The sequence below is a fragment of the Dromaius novaehollandiae genome, unplaced genomic scaffold (genome assembly GCF_036370855.1).
Source record: "Dromaius novaehollandiae isolate bDroNov1 unplaced genomic scaffold, bDroNov1.hap1 HAP1_SCAFFOLD_27, whole genome shotgun sequence".
Lineage (NCBI taxonomy): Eukaryota > Metazoa > Chordata > Aves > Casuariiformes > Dromaiidae > Dromaius > Dromaius novaehollandiae.
In genome coordinates, this window is record NW_026991415.1 from 2,503,269 (window position 1) to 2,518,522 (window position 15,254).

Below are 15,254 nucleotides of genomic sequence, written 5' to 3' on the forward strand. Positions count from 1 at the left end.
ATATATATAAGAAAACATACATACCCATATTAATAACTTCAACTCCATTCTCAAGATAGCCATCAAACGCAAACTCCTCTTGTATAAGATGAACTACTTTCTGTAATAAAGTGTCACTTGTTCTGTTCTGCTGGGACAAGGCTTCTACATCAAGGAGATAGGAAGTGTTTTGATTCACTGAGGTACACAGTGCATGTCCTTGCTCAGTGAAAACACTGTCTAAACTGGTAGCACGCTCAGGATCTTGGCAGTTGGTTTTATTAATTTGGTTACTTTTTTCAGACTTGTTCTTTGTATTAGTGATTTCACAGTTTTGCACTTCACGAAGGGAGGCATCGTCTTCTGTTTGTGTGCTCATTTTATAACTTGCAATAGTACTCGAAAGTAGCACTGGCAAACTATGACAGCAGTCATAAGCAATTCTTGAACGAAGAGGTTTATTTGGTATTTGCTCTGATACAGCTAAATGTACTGGTACAAACGTTAAAACTCTTTTCTCTGTGTCCTGTTTGAGAATGATGTTATTTATATGAAGAGTATTGGAAGATGCAGGAAAAGCCAAGGAGCTTGAAGAAACTTCAGATAAAATGTTCTTTTCTTGTAAAAGATGCGAGGAATCAGACCGTGATGGTAATGTAACCGTAGAAATAACCACGTTGCCAGACTTTTGCTCTTCTGAAGATATTTGGGATGAGTAGGCTGGCATTTGTAAATGACACTCAGGTATTTCAGGTGCAGTTTCAACAACAGCTGGGTCCTCGGTACCATGACCATTTGTGTCTCCTTCATATAACACTGATCTGTTGTGGTCCATGTGTTTTTCTTCTCTTATCTCTTTCTTGCATTGCACAGAAGTTGGTTTGTGAACCTCTCTGAAAAGGAGCAAAGTATTTTTGAGGACAAATTCAGTAGATTTAATAACAAACTTTTAACTTATTTTGCAGTAGGATATACTAACTTTATTATATTTGCATTTTGTTGCAAAATAATAGGCTTAAAGTGAGTTGCGGGAGAGGAGAACGCAACAGGTAGTGTAGTCTTCTCACAATTTAGAGAAATCTGGCATGGTACTGGTCCTTTAACTGCTATAAGCTTACTTTCACTGGTAATAGGCACAAATCCTGAAAACAGAAAGAGAATTAGATGAAAGATGAACAATATGTACAATATAAAGGCAATGGAGAAAGAAAAAAACCTGTGTACCTGACTGAGAAAATCTCACCCAGGGAATTGATTTAGAGAATACTGAAACAAAGGAAGTCTCAGAGAATCTGACTGCTTACCTAGACTTGACTCTGAAGGGTCCATTTCATGTCTTTCATTTTTAAGTCCAAAAGGAACATGATCTTGAGAAGAGATTACTTCTTCCTTGGAAGCCTAGCAATAAAAAATGAAGTCCAAACTCAATCTATCAGGTTTTTTTTTCTTTAAACTCTGCTCAGCACATTACTTCAAAAAACTATAAACCTAGAATATTAAGATTTTGAACTTCTGTAACCTGCAAAGTAACAATCTAGTCACACCTAAGTGGAGAATTAAAATGACTGCTACACAAAACTCTAAGGATTGGTAGAACTGTTTGTAAATCTTGATAATTCACTGCATAATTTTCATAACCATAACTTTGAGGCAATTCATAGTGTTGAACAAAGTCAATTCCCCAGACCAACTGAACAGTGTTGTGTGTCCTATACATGGATATGAAACATAAACAGAACACAGCAACTTCATATTAACGCTTTCCATTCTTTGATTAGAGGGATGTAAGTGAAGGAGAGATCATGAAACTAAGTCACCGGCTCGCCTTATTTCTGGGCTCTCATCCATGCAGGTTGTGGAGTTCAGGTGTCATAACCTAGCGAGTGACCATTCCAACACGGAGAGATAGATATTCTGCTGCCTCTCAGGAACTACAAATATTTTTCTTCATAAAAATTCACTGGCCCACTGTAACAGCTACATCAAAAGTGTGACAAAATTGTTATCTTTTAATTAACTTTAGATTATTACATTAAAAAGCTTTTGCATCCTGGCCCTAATTCCTGACTAAGTAATACTTGCGAAGTGCAACCACATCATTTCAAGACTTACTAACTTTCAGGCTCTTTTACATATGCAGAGCAAACTTAAATATAGATGGTAAAATACATATCTAAGAGTAGACATTAAAAAATCAGACTTCTAAAATCAGAATATAATTTTCACGTCTCCTTTACATTACTGCAAGGAATTAAAAATATATATTTGTTGTGTGTCACTATATAATTAAGCATATTATATATTATGTGTATATATAAACACACATACATATAATTCTTAGTATTATATAAATATTTTACTGTTAATAATGTTTTCATAGGAGCAGTACTTAAAGATTACTTAATTTTTTTAAAAAAATTAGAACAAACTTAATTACACTTGCAAGGATCAAAAATCTTACTAGAACATATTTTACAGAAATAAGTGGAAAAAAAATGCAGCAAATTAAGAAAAAAAAGAGGGAGTGGCACTCTTACCTTAAAGACAGATTTGCTCAACAATGCCAGAATTTTTTTGCTGTTTATACCTCGATCAAGTAAATAACAACTGCATGTCTAAAAACATAAAAACCATAATTTTCAATTAGTAAACAAGTTTTCAATTAAGCGAGCTACTCTTGGAGAAGGACAAAGTCACGATAAATAGTCAGTCAAAGTTAATCTAAGGAAGTCTTATGAACTTATTTCAATTACTTTATTGATAATTTCAATATAAATTAAAAACACACCCCTTCATTTCCCTAGAGGAGTAACATTAAAAAAAAAAATGAGTGGTTATCATTTAATTTGATAGTAGCCTATTACCAAAAATAAATTAATATTTTGATTTTCAAATCACTAAAATAAGGCTCTGACCACAACTAACAGTTTCACATAAAATTGTTTAAATATAGTAACCTTAATTGCATCAGCTAGAGAAGGTCTTTCTTCAGGATTTTTTTTTGCCATATCCAGAAGAAGGCTTTTTAACTTTCTTGGCAACGCTAGTTTGTGATCAGGTGGGAAGCTGTATTTTGCTGCCATCCACAGAACTGCAGCAACACCATAAATGCAGACCTATTAGTATAACATAGGAGAGAGGAAAGATGTAAGGCGACCAAAACAATTTCCTCAAAACCAATCCCCCGTAGTCATCCAAAAATGCCTCCTCCACCCCCAAAGTAAAGAAAATGCACGGGAGCTTCCAAAGAGCAGGCTGCCGTCAGCTTCTGAAGATGCTGGTGAAAATCCCAGCCCATTTCAAAAACTAGCAGCTATGCGTGCAGTGCTGATAATAGTAGCTAGTACTCTACTGTTGGAACAACTGACATAATTTGTCTTATTGTTTGTCTAGGAGAATTATTAAAAGTGTTTTGTGTTACATTTTGACGAACCCCTTTCTCATGTAAAAATTTAGATTACTGCAAGCTTTAGGGTTCTACCATAACATCTGACCAGCAGCAATTTACTTAAAAAAGGCCATGACAATCCAGCAAGTAAACGGCACAAAGTAATTACAAGCTGGTCTGCACAAGTCATATTTTACAGAGAAGATTATGCCTATCGGAAGAAGTAGGTGCTATATATTTATTTCAGGAATTGTAGTGCTGGCAGCTAGACTACTTGAAGTTGCCATGATGAGAGACCTTGGAAAAGTACTTGATCTTGACAAGCGGTCTGATTTTATTTGAAGAATTACTATTTTCAGACAGAGACTCATTCAGACTATTTAACACTCAGCAGAGTTTAGAAATGCAGCTCTGCCATAGCTAAAGCACCACGCTTGATCCCATTGCCTCTGGGGGGCATTGAAAAGGCTCAGGGAAGAGCAACCTAAGCATAGCACTAAATGATGTGGCCGTACAGTACAGAGTTTTCTAGCACTCTTTTGAGCCATGTAAACAACACTGGACAACAAGCAAGTTCACTGTAAAGTAAGCAGCCTGTGAACCATCTGAACTGTTGAACAAAAGCTATTAACAGGTACAAAAAGTCTGAAGGAAGAGAAAGCAGCTCCCCCAGGTTATCTTCCTCTTAGGTTCAGAGTCCCAAGAGGTCAACAAGATTACAATTTTAACTTTTTTTTTTCTTTTAAAGGAAAAATTACCATCCAACCCAGCACATGCTCTGCAAAAGCTCCTTTTACTGATGAGCAGCGTAGTTACTGTGGCTGGCACTACACAAGCCTTGATATCCATACCACAATTCTAACTGTTAACGTTCATAACAACCAAACAGTTATACAAGTATCAGGATAAAGCCAAAAACTGAAGTGAACTTAGTCAGAATTCTACATATAATGTTGGAGAAAAACAATAAAAAAATTATCTGGATTTTCTAGAGATAAAGCATAAATCATGAAAGCTTCAGGATTATTAATTCCACTGTCTGCTGAAGCTGCTATATTATATTTCAGGGTTAGTTTAAGCTTCAAGATAGCTTTTGAAGCTTTCAAAAAAGCTGCATGTTGGATCAAAGCAATTTAATTTAAGAAGAAGGAATGACTTTAAAGAAAGGAACTATATAAATATTTTCTAGTTACAAGTAATTTTACAGAAAGACAAAATCTGGCTTTTGAAGATTTTTAAAGCCGTTTTTCTTCTGATTCACAACTACTATTTCATATTTGTAAAGGGACACACAGGACAGGAGATACCTATTAGCTCCTCTCTTTTCATATTACAAAATAGAAAGATACTGTAAATTCAAATCTTTCCTAACTCATAAGATTGCTACAGTACAGTTTGCAATTGAGATGCAATTGCAATGGAGACAAATACTCACTTGCTGATTAGTTAATATTTTTATCATGTTTGGTCTGAGAGCTCCATGGCACTTATTTCTATAGGAAAATGCTCTAGGGGATACTACTAAAGTTACATTGACAAACTCATAATGTTAACAGTGTTATTTGTATCCAATATTCCATAGCAGATTAACGCCTGTCGGCTTTAACCTGAACAGTTCAAAACAGTCACCTTAGCATGCCTTCAAGAACATGAAATATGACTTCAAGTGCTAAAAAACAGAAAGCAATTAAACCTTACGGAAAACTATCAAAGAACAGATTTTGGCAGTTACTCCAATAATTTGGGAGAGGGAAGGCAAATAGTTTTTAAGAAGCAACTGATTTTATGGGAGACTAACACATTCCAAAGCACAGATTAATGAGAAATAGCATTATTATCAAAATGTTAAAATGTTTTTGCTTTCTCCTTCAAGGAACAGAGGGGTACAACTGCCCACTGATAAAATGAACAGCAACCCACATAACCTACCACATTACCTTCTCGGTAACTACATCCTCCTCTTCAATTTCAGGAGCTAAATAAAATACATCACAAGATTCTGAAAGAGAAAAGAAAACAGAAACAGATATTTTCTTTCTTCTTTTCTCCTTAAAAAAGGAATAAAGGCAGACTGCTCAATGTATCAGTTTACCTTCAGCTTTTGGAGCAGCAAAGAGGATACTTCCATGGCAGTCAATCTGTTCAGAGTCCAAACATAAAAACACTGCAAAACAAGTCACAAAAGACAAGCTGTAATAAATGTCTGTCCTTGTAACTGTGTAACACCAGTCAAAGAAATGAAATAATTTGAATAATAATTTGCAACATCAGCTATCATCCTAGGCTATGATAAATGAAGCTTTAAATAACACTAGTGCTGGAACAGAAACCACCCAATATAACAGCAGATGAGAAATCACCCTAAGCTGCAATTACAGACAGGTAATTCCTTCCAGAAAAAAGACAAGAAAGTAAAACAAAATGGGAACAAGATAAATAAAAGGACTTAGAATGCTGCAAGTTTATTCTCTTTATATTGAGCATTGAAGAGGAAGGCCAAGAAAGGAACAAATGAAAGAAATGCTTCGGCTAGATGTGCTCCAGTCTTTTTACAGCCTTCAAAGCACAGCCTAATTTAACATACTTTAGTATAATAAGCCATACAGTCAGCAATGTAGTCCTGCCTTTGCAGCTACCACCAAATAAGCCCCTTTCCTATGAAAAACAGGGTGCTAGGACAATAAAATTAAAATTAAATACTAAAAGACAAGTTTGAAGAGGTCTAGGAGTAAAAAAGAGATATAAAAAAGCAAATCATCCTTTTGTAGTTTTCTCTACAAAACATATCTAAAACCATCTAACTTCATTAAAATGTGCTTGACCTCAATTTTGGCCTCAATATGCTTAACGTAAATACAGGCTTGCCTACTACCTTCCATAGTATTTAAGCCTGACCTGAACTACTTGTCTTGTCTTTTGTAGCATGACCATTTTCAAAAATATATGAAAATGCTAACTTCAGGGTATGTTTTCTTATCCGGATAATTTCTCATAAGCATAATGAAAAAATGCACTCAAGGGAAGATTTTGAGGAAAAGGCTGTCTAGTAGAATAAATAAATAAGAACTAGTCCAGCCTGTTCCGCATTTCATCTATTTAGCTATCATTCATCAGCTACCAGTCTACCAGCAATGAGACAAAGGATATTTTAACATATTGTTTATATCATATCAGCATCATCTTTAATAAGCTAATTTTTTAAAAGGGAATGCTCGACTTTCTTGCTCTTCACCCTGCCCCGAAATAGCAGCACAACTGTAAGTCACTCCGGGATGCGCAGTCACTCGCTCCGAACAGGCAGAAATTCCTCTGGCAGAAACATTCTAAATCTGAAAACTGTATTCAACTTCAAAGCAGCTTTATTCTTCAAGTAGGGAGTTTTAAGTCAGGTGCCTTCCATTTAGTGGCTTAGTATCACTATGTTCACTTTCATAGGCTAGGTAAGGTTCAGATCATTAGTTGGATTTTAGTATTTTGAAGGCATATGCATTCTGGGTGCATGTAAGTATGGCAGCAGAGGCTTACTAAGCATATTGAATTAGAGTCTGGGCCATTATGTACAGTAATTTGAAGCCCTCAGAAACACTAGGAACATGCATTATGGGGTTGAAATAGTCCTTCTGTTGCAATGCAGGTATCAGATACTCAGTTTTGAGGGCGACATTGCTTAAAGTGCTCAGAAATCTCTTTTTATAGTCAGCTTCCCTGTAACCTTTTTATACCATAAAAGACAAAGTGGTTGAAACTGAAAACAGAAGACATGCAGTAAGCTTTCTGTACCCTACTATCCATTTGTTCATATTTAGTTCCAGACTTCAAACTAATTCCTATCCAAATCCTCAAAAGCTGGCTTCTTAAAGCAAGAAAAAAGTAAAGGCAGGTCATCTCTGCTCTTATTTGCTACAGCTTTCTAGTTAGTATAAGCTAGACCAAACATTCAGAACACCTACTGAAACGTAGGACCGTCTTCTCCCACGTGACGTACAACATACTCCAATTTTGTCAAAGGTCTACTCCCCTTTCCTCTCTCAGAAGCTGCCTTCTGAGAACTCTCCCATAAACTCAGGCAAAAGAATGGGCAAAGAGTAGAGGAAAGTCATGGCAAGATCCTGGGCACTTTAAATTGGCAAAGGCCTGGATTGTCAAAAACATGTTGGGTGTCACAAAAAAACCCAGGCAAGAGAGAGCAAAGAGGAAGTTTTAAGACTACTTAGATATGAAACATATATTCCTTCCCCTGCACTCTCCTTCCTCCCCCCTCCCCAAATATCATAACAACACAGAATAAGGAGAAAATAAGAGATTTTTACAATGCTATACATAGAAGAAACCTCCAAATGGAGTAACAAATCAAAGTCACAGTTTAAAGTGTGAAATTAGAAATATTGCCTATTATTTTTTCTATACAAAAAATAGAAGAGTGATATTTTACATCAATGGCCTAAACAGAACATTAAAACAGTGGACATAAATAAACAAATATTTCAAAATAATTAAGCCTTTACCTGGATATTCTATGCAAGTCTGCAGAGTACATAAACATTCATGACATAATGCCCACAGTTCATAGTCTTTCAGAGGCTTACCATACCAGGACAAAAGGAGTTTTAGAGATATCCACTGCAAAAAAGAGTGAGCATGGAGAGAATTATTAGAAATTATTGCAAAACAAAAATATTTACTGGTGCAATGAAAAATCAAATGCTAACAAACAATGTGCATACCTTAAAAGCATTAAGAAAAGGTATTTATGGCGGTTGCTGGTAGTAAATTAATAGTTCTTCTTACTGAAAAAAGCATTCCCCAGTTAACTGTATAGATGAATAAATCTCTTAATTGCATTACAAAAGTGTAATTCAAATTAGATTTCACAAAGAATAGAAGTGCTTCAGGCAAAGTGAGCTGTTTGGAAGTTCTCTCTTGTTACATTAGGAAAAGATCCTTTCATAACGTCAAAGACGACCTATAACCGAAGGGATATCATCTGGGCTTAAAGATGTAAAAATCCAAACAAAAAACAACAAAAAATTCAAATCCTGATTTACCCTAACAGTTGCATTACAAGTCTTACCTTAAAGATTTCATCAACATTTCTTGTTCTTCTGTGAAAGAATGTTAACAGTATTGACAGAATTAATGACAGGTTTATTTTGAAGTTGAAGCACATTATGTTGTTTTCAATCACTGGCTGTTCAGTTTGCAAAACATGGTTATAAATTTAGTTTTTATACCTGGCCTATACCTTAATATGACAAAGATTCTGCTCGAATGCAATAGGACATTTATTTACTGTTCTTCAGAGAATGCATACTTTATATTTTGTGCATGTTTTTATATAAGAACTTGACATTGATAGTACTACATAGACATTATCTTCTAGATCAAGCTGTGCTAATAGAAGAGATTATCACTATCGGTGGTTTTTATTACCCACCAGCTGGACATTACCCTCTTCAGCCATCGACCAAAGGAGCAGTAAAAAACAAATTCACTGCAGGCAGATCCCTCTGGGTTAGTGCAGACCATCAAACTATTTAAAACAACATGGTACATTCTCTGTTGTGCATGCAGCCTCTAAGATATTTAACTATTGCTAAATAGCAACTTTCAGCCACGTTGGAGAAAAGAACTACCAACATCAATTCGAGACTAACTTAATTGGGGGGAAAAAAAACCCTAAAAACTAGAACACAGGAAACAAAACCAAAAATACAAACCTTGAAAAATATTTGTTGCTGCTATAAACACCTTTAAATCCCCAAATCTAAACAGACTAGGGGTCTGATCTTACTTACAGTCTGGTTACACAGCATGGTAGTACTATGCTACATGTTTGATAAAGTCAATCTCTGAACTGTTGTTTGCTGCAGTCAGTTTTTCATGATCCTGGCTATGGATCACCCTTCAGTGAAGCACTATTTGGATTTTATAATACAACATATAATGCGTAGATGACTGCATTACCTTTAATCAAGATCAACAAACAAACAACTCCCCTGCAATCTATGGGGGAGAAAAAGAGAACCACATTAATTTCTGTACCTTTTCCGATAATTTAATATTTACCATAATATAGCTGTCAGAGAAGGTAAATACTTTGGCCTCATACTGTTTAAATAATCCTTAAAGGTGAGCCAGATGAGCTATTAACTTTTAATAAGATGTGCCATCAAACACTGCTTTACTTAAAATGTTATGTAACCTCTCCACCTTCAACACATTAAAAAAAGAATTGGATGCTTGTATTATCACATACTTCTTGGTATCACTTTGCAAAAAGTAGTAAATTTAGTACAGATAGATATGAATACAGGTAATCGGGTTAAATTTCATTCTCAAATTTTGCCATCATCAGCACCCTGGAGTGCAAAATTCTTTTGCAAATGTTTTCCTTGGCTGCACCTAGAGAAGTAACCTCTAGCTGCCTGACAAGAAGACACCAGCTGCGCAGCAGGGAGGAAGAGACCAGATAGTCAAAGGGATGAACTAGAGACTATTCAAAACAGACAGAGCTCCACACTGTTGAAGGATTACTGTCCCTGATCAGGGTTGTGTTCCCCTCTTCATAGCGTAACACTTCCCAAATGCCTCAGAAATGTCTTTGCTCACAGATGCTTTACCACAAAAACAGCAGTCAAAGCTTCAAATTCACGGTGGAGAGCTGACATGTGAAAAGAAAAATCAACAGAAGAGGACTTCCACAGACTGAGTTTAAAGAAGACCTATTTTTTTTTTTTTAAACAGTATGTACATACACCCCTGCCATGTTTCTCTCCAAGAAAATCCCTCCTCCTGCAGTTTGTGTCCCTAGAGGCTCTAAGGGCTGCAGCAGAGAAAGACGGACTTTCTCTGCTGCGCACACAGATGGGCCCCCGTGTCCGGAGGAGGCGATCGACGGCTCGCAAGGGGAAGAACAATCTCCCGCTGCGCTGGAGACTGAACTTAGCTGCACAGTAGGGCGCTCAAATGTATTTCTCATCACTTCTGGCATATCCAAGCTCTCTAGAGGAAGAAAGACATGACAGAAAGCTTTAAATATAGCAGGAAAGTAGAGGGGAAAAAAACCCCTAAGAGCAGCAGCAAAAGTTTATGACAAGAAAGAGGAAAGTGAAAGAAAATAGGGGATGAAAAAGCATCAGGAACTGAAATTGTGTCTCAGAAGAAAGAAGGATGCAGGAATTGTGATGAACAGAGTCTGGTTAAAATACTTTCCAAAGGAAAAAAATATATATGCATTTCCCAACCTAGAGTCATGAGGAAATTTTTATTTAAGCCTCAAAGCAGGTATTTAACTTAGCAGACGTTCGGATTCCACTGCACTTGCTTATGTTTTGGTAAACAGGTAAGTGGAATTTTCCCTTATTTAGGTATCTGTCTCACATGCAAGTCCAGATCTAATTCACAGCTATTAGCTCTTTCTACAACTCAAAAAAAAAAAAAAAAAAAAAAAAAAAAAAAGTCTGAAGTGCTGGAAAATATCTGACTAAAATTTTTAGCAAAACAGTCTGTAGCACGTTCTAAGTCTGCTTCCTAAGTATCTATTTTGACACTTAGCAGAGCGAGCTCAAGACAACCATTCAGCATGCATAAGGCCTCAGGTCCACTGCACCTAAATCATTAACATTGCTCATTTCCTCTACTTGTTTTAATGCTGAGATATAAAACATTTAATCTATATTATCACTGGTGATTACTGCACTAAAAAACAAGCAAAATTTTAATCCAGCGCCTCTTCCTGGAAATTTTTTCATGCTCTAAAATGAACTTTTTCATAAGAGAAATTTTTAAATAAGAAAGTTTTTTTCACCACACAGAAAATTTGACTAAAAATATGGAAAAGGCTGATTAATGCCTATAACTACATAATGGTGACATTTCGCTTTATGCCAAAAAGATTATATTTAAACCTCACTTGTTGAGAAAATGATTTTTTCCTTCAGTGTTAGTAAAAGCATTTATCAGGTCTTCTTTTTCATGGTTGATACCAGAACTGTACAACCATAATTTTAGCAAAGTATCCAAACAATGCCAACAGTTAAAGATTTCATGAACATGATGCTGGGATATTTTAAACAGCCAAAGCAAACAAAGACTTTCATTATTCTTTACTTAAGGAGTACTATTCTGGGAATAGACAACTTTTCTTTCCTGCAAGTGTTATTTCCCCAGTGTTCAAGTGTCATTGTTTGGCTACATGGGTTTTCACCTCTCTTATGCTTGACTGGGTATGAATGATCAACATGAAACAAATGTGCGTATGCCAGGATCCTGTTAACCCTTCCCATGTGAAAGCCACAGCATCTGAATCACAGAGAAACATTTAAAAGCATTAGAGATGGGACACACCTGATTAGAATGCAATTGGTTAGAGAAATAAAGGATCTCCACTCAAACTTGAAGTGAAAAATACTTATTTATGGCATGCAAAACTATAAAAATGCTAAGAAAACCCTCACAAGATACATTGCAGTAGCAAGACACAGCAAGCAAGTATTTTTAGTAATGCCTACTAGCAGTAAAGCACACAACATTAAGAAGCAGTTTTGGGATATTAGAAAAATATTGTCCACTGGAGAAGTACTATTGACAGGTAAGAAAAACCATCTATTCTCCAGAGTAGACAAGGTTGATCTTCAGCCGATGGGACTTGTATTGCACTCTAAATAACAAGAAATACTTAAAAGAGATGCTAGAGATACTAGTCTAAAAGCTCTGTTTGCAGTAATCATGCTTATATATTACAGAAAACTGATACAAGAGCAGCACTGTAAATCTTATGAGGTGTTATCCATTTAGCCCAGAGGATGGAAAATACATTCTTAGGGCTCCACACTCATTTCGTCCCTTTGCAGCAAGTGAGCAGACTCAATTATTAGTTTCTTAAATTCAAACATTTTTAGGTATTTGTTAAAACTGTGGCATTCAGAAATGAAAGGGAACTTGAAAGGGTAAGCAGAAATCAGGTGTAAAATTTGGAACCAAAGGATAGCACCGTATGGGTTTATTTTTGCAATTGTCAGGACGTAAGACAGAGGCAGAAACAGCTGTTTCAGAAACCTGAGGAATAAAATCTGGCTTCCAGAGGAGAAGTAGAGAGTTGAAAAGCTTCTAAAAATAAAAAAAAATACAATAGAAAACCCCAACCCTTTCACTAAGGAGAAGGCTCACAAGAGAGCCCTCCATACCATTCAGCAACTATTGAAAATGAATGACTCTCCCTTAGCATCTCCTCCGGAAAACAAACAAACGAACAATATAGATTTGCAGGCTAGAAGCTCTGCATTTCAGGGAACAGACAGTCATTTTGTTTGGTAAGAAAGCAAGCTGATATACCTAAATGCTTTTCTTTCTCTACCCAAGTTAGGGAAAAAAAAAAAAAAATCTCCTAGATTACTTGAGACATAGGATTTTAACAACTTCTAAAGAGCATAATATTTTTATGTGGCAGGACCTGAATATTTGCTGGGATTATTAAAAAAAGAAAATAGAGCATGAGTCTATAAAACCTTTTTTCTACTGAAAACATAGCTTTATAAGCCTCTGGTTTCTTGGACATCAGCTGCCCTGCTGTCTTCATTTCAGACCACATTTGCTACTCTGCTTTTCAGATAGCTGGAACAGCAGTTACCTTTTCTTAATTCACTGTGATCGGCCAACAGACTAGGCAGGAGCAGGATAACCTCACTTCGATTAGAGCCTACCTGTCTGGAAGAATGAAGTTCTGTGCAGGCTGTAGATCATTTTGTTTTAAATTGATGATAAAATGTCTGAAGAAAAGAAGCATTTTAACATTCAGAAGAATGGCAGACTAATCTGAAAACATATGTTCGGTATGCCAATTTCAACTGCTTTTGCTGGAAAAGCAACCAGAACAGTCCCTATGGCTTTAAATCTTGGGAGAAATTTGGGAAGCCGTAATTCTGAGAAAGCTTAATTTCTTGAAAGCATCCTCATGTACCCAGACAGACTTAAAACCTGGTCCTGGTGGTCCAGTGAGGACAGAATATAGGTCTTAATTCAATAGACTTTTTCCTAAAGCAGTACTCCTTCTCAATGCACTCAATTCATGTTCTTAAGTGGTGGCAGCTTATTTATCCCACATACTTCTCCAGTTAACAGAGCCTGAAGTAAGTCCACTTCCATGTTCAGACAAGTGATGCTGAAGTATAGTATCTATATTCCTTGGAGGAAAAAAAAGCAGCTGCATGGCTTTATAGTCATCCGATAGCTAGAATTATTTCAGTCACCCTCTCCCTGACAACTTGAATGCAATTAATTTTAGGTTTATACACTTCTGCATAAAAATATAAAATATCCTTCCAGGAAAGGAGATTCATGGCATAACACAGATGAAAGACTGCAGATAGAGCTGTTTCTGTCACTTGAATACTAAGACATAACAAGCTTCCTCACAAGAAATCAATGGCTGAAAATGCCACGATCCTTGTTAGAAATACAAGCACATCTACAAAATAAAGCAGGTTCATGGAAGTCCAGAGGAACAAATGACGTAGCAGAAGTAGACAATTTTGGAATGATTTTGGAGCTCATGATCCCCTTTCACTCCCTTCTGAAGTATGTAGGGTTGCATAGTCCAGAGCAGGAGAGAGAAGAAAAAGGAAAAAAATGCTTACAATAAAAGGATCTTTTCCTAGAGTCTGAAGAAGAAACCTACAGGATTTAAAAACTAAATAAAGAAATAAATATGCATTCAATGAGTAACTCCCTGAGAGAACAAAACCATGCCATGAGGTATGTATCCATATTTACTATCCTCCTGCATTATGAATTTTATAAGCACACATGATATTTAGAGGAGAAGAGAGGGAAAGAGAAAAAGGCAGTAAGAACAGTCTCTTTAATGTGGCATCCATTTCTCAGCTATAATGAATCACAGGCTCCTTACGCAGTTGACTGTCATTGATTACTGCTCCAGTGGAGGTGTCAGAGCAGGGTGAAAACAGGGAAGGATACAGACTGAAAATAACCCTAGAGGCCACTGCATTGGATGACTGAAAGACAAGCTGTTAGGCAAGGAGAACAGGCAGAGCTGTCAGTAGAGACAGCTGAGGAAAAGTCTTCACCATCATTTCTGGAAATGAAGTGTGCACTGGATGCTTGTGCTGCTCATTCTTTCCAAGGCACAGCACAGCTAGAGAAGCATCAACCGTCCTGCATTTTCAGCCAGCAGTTCTCCTATTACATGGATTGTTTACATCTCTTCAAGTGTGGCACAAGAGAAAACCATCTAGTGAGAGACCAAATTTGTCCATCCTGAGAATCTGTAATCTGAGCAGAGAAGAGACCACACTACACTACCTATCACTGAATTCTAGTAGACAAAAAAAAAAGGTAGTCAACTTTCCCTCTTCTTATTTGGCTATTTATAGAGATGAAATGCTTGAGACATATCCATCATATTGTGCACATATTTGAATTTGATCATGAAATATACATAGCACACACAGAAGCAGTAATTTAAGAACACAGGATAAATACAGCATACGTACAATTCTCAAAATCCTAAATGCATATGTAGATTAAGAAAAGTGGAATCTTTTCCCCTCCTGAAGCAGATGGGATACTGCCATTGATTTCAACAAGGTCAAGTTTACACCCAGGAACTCTACAATTTTCATAAGCACCTGGGAGGCCTACTGCAAAGTACTGAACTTCATGTACTGACAGCAACAGAGACTCAAAAATCTACATATGCTTTGGTAATGTATTCTTACAAATGTAATTAACTATTAATTATGCTGCATTAACACACTAGTGAGTGAGCTCCCGTACACTTTGTTAAAAAAATTAAAATGAATGTTGATTTTGCAATAGGAGAAATTTCACTGTAGCATTTTACCTTTGAAGAGAAAAAAGGGTCACCACA

The 15,254-nt window shown here is 36.3% G+C and overlaps 1 pseudogene; it reads right to left on the bottom strand.

The window, feature by feature from the left end:
* The window catches only part of LOC135326298 (kinase non-catalytic C-lobe domain-containing protein 1-like), a 63,160-nt pseudogene that overhangs the window by 20,537 nt on the left and 27,369 nt on the right, over positions 1-15,254 (bottom strand).